Consider the following 2,763-nt stretch of genomic DNA (forward strand, 5'->3'; position numbering starts at 1 on the left):
AGCTACCCATCCAGGCTCTCACATTGTAAAGTTTGCAGATGATACAGCGGTGGTGGGATGCATAACAAACAATGATGAGTCCAGCTACAGGCAAGAGGTGGAACACCTGGAGAGCTGGTGCAAAGAGAATAACCTTCACATCAATGTGATTAAGACAAAGGAGATGATTGTGGACTTCAGAAGGATCAAAAACATCTACACCTTCCTGACATTAAGAGGATCTGCAGTGGAAGTGGTCTCAAGCTACAAGTACTTGGGTGTACACATGAATGACAACCTCAGCTGGAGCAACAACACCACCAGCCTGATCAAGAAAGCTCATCAGAGACTCTACTTCCTCAGACGGCTGAGGCGAGCTGGTCTGAGATGTCTTAAGGAATGTTTTCAAGTAGCTATTGTGACTATATGGGATTTTTTCAAGCTTGTCAATATGTCTGAAGGAATGTTTTCAAGCTTGCCACTATGTCTGAATTGATGTTTTCAGGCTTGCCACTCTGTCAGAAGTCATGTTTTCAAGATTTCCACAATGTCAGAAGTGATGTTTTCAAGCTTTCTACTATGTCCAAATGGATGTTTTCAAGCTTGCCAATGTGTCTGAAGGGATGTTTTCAAGCAACTTTAAGGGATGTTTTCAAACTTAGCAATACGTCTTAAAGGATGTTTTCAAGGTAACCAATATGTCTGATACGATGTTTTCAAGCATACCAATGTGTATAAAGGGATGTTTTCAGGCTTGCCAATATGTCCAAATTGATGTTTTCAAGCTTGCAAATGTGTCTGAAGGGATGTTTTCAAACTTGCCATTATGTCCTAATGGTTGTTTCCAAGCTTGCTGCCATGTCTGAAGTGATGTTTTCAAGATTTCCACAATGTCAGAAGTGATGATTTCAAGCTTTCTACTATATCCAAATGGATGTTTTTAAGCTTGCAAATGTGTCTGAAGGGATGTTTTCAATCTTTAGGTTGTGACTTTATGGGATGTTTTCAAGATGGTCAATGTGTCTGAACGGATGTTTTCAAGCTTGCCATTATGTCCTAAGGGTTGTTTGCAAGCTTGCCACTATGTCTGAATTGATGTTTTCAAGCTTGCAAATGTGTCAGAAGTGATGTTTTCAGCTTTCTACTATGTCCAAATGGATGTTTTCAAGCTTGAAAATGTGTCTGAAGTGATGTTTTCAAGCTTGGAAATGTGTCTGAAGGGATGTTTTCAAGCTTGTCAATATGTCTGAAGGGATGTTTTCAAGCTTGCCACTATGTCCAAAGTGATGTTTTCAAGCTTGCCTCTACGTCCTAAGGAATGTTTTCAAGCCTGCAAATGTGTCTGTAGGGATGCTTGCCAGACTGTCTGAAGTACGTTTTCAATCTTGCCATTGTTTCTGAAGGGATGTTTTCAAGCAACTTTAGGGGATGTTTTCAAACTTGCCAATATGTCTTACAGGAAGTTTTCAAGGTTGCCAATGTGTCTGAAATTATGTTTTCAAGCTTACCAATGTGTCTGAAAGGATGTTTTTAAGATTACCAATAATTCTGAAGGTATTTTTTCAAGATTGCCAATATGTCTTACAGGAAATTTTCAAGGTTGCCAATGTGTCTGAAATGAAGTTTTCAAGCTTACCAATGTGTCTGAAAGGATGTTTTTAAGATTGCAATAGTTCTGAAGGTATGCTTGCCAATGTGTCTGAAGGGATGTTTTCAAGCAACTTTAAGAGATGTTTTCAAACTTGCCAATATGTCTTACAGGAAGTTTTCAAGGTTGACAATTTGTCTGAAACAATATGTTCAAGCTTGCCAATATGTCTGAGGGGATGTGTTCATGCTTGACTCTACATCCTAAGGAATTTTTTCAAGATTTCCACAATGTAAGAAGTGATGTTTTCAAGCTTTCTACTCTGTCCAAATGTATGCTTTCAAGCTTGTCAATGTGTCTGAAGGGATGTTTCCAAGCTTGCTACTATATCCAAAGTGATGTTTTCAAGCTTGCCTCTTTGTCCTAAGGAATGTTTTCAAGCTTGTAAAAGTGTCTGAAAGGGATGCTAGCCAATATGTCTTCAAGGATGTTTTCAAGATTGCCACTATGTCTGAATTGATATTTTCAAGCTTGCCAATGTGTCTGAATGGATGTTTTCAAGCAACTTTAAGGGATTTTTTCAAATGTGCCAATATGTCTCATCTCAGGGTGACCTCAGCAGTACTTTCAGGAGGATTAATCTGCACAAAGCAACTGGACCACACAAAGGAATGTGCTGATCAGCTCTGCGAGGTGCTGGCAGACATCTTTAACACCTCACTTACCCTGGAGACAGTTCCCACCTGCCAGAAGACTGCCACCATCATCCCAGTCCCAAAAAGCTCTACAGTGACTCGTCAAAATGACAATCGGCCAGTGGCCCTCACCCCTGTAGTCGCTAAATGCTTCGAAAAACTGGTCATGAGTCACATCAAAACAACCATCAACATCAACGAGGACCCTCATCAGTATGCATACTGTGAGAACTGATCAACAGAGGATGCCATCTCCTCTGTGGTCCACACACTGCGCTCAACCACCTGGAGCAGAAAAACTCTTACTCAGTATGCTCTTTGTGGACTTCACATCCGCCTACAACACCATGATCCCCCAAACCCTGATGGACAAACTATCCACACTAGGACTAAGCCCCTCCATTTGCCACTGGGTACTAGACTTCTTAACAAACAGACCACAGTTAGTGAGGATCCACAACTTCTCCTCCTCCACCATAACCCTCAGCACTGGCTCTCCTC

This window comes from Nematolebias whitei, chromosome 8, assembly GCF_014905685.2.
Source record: "Nematolebias whitei isolate Nwh7 chromosome 8, NemWhi1, whole genome shotgun sequence".
NCBI classification, from domain to species: Eukaryota; Metazoa; Chordata; class Actinopteri; order Cyprinodontiformes; family Rivulidae; genus Nematolebias; species Nematolebias whitei.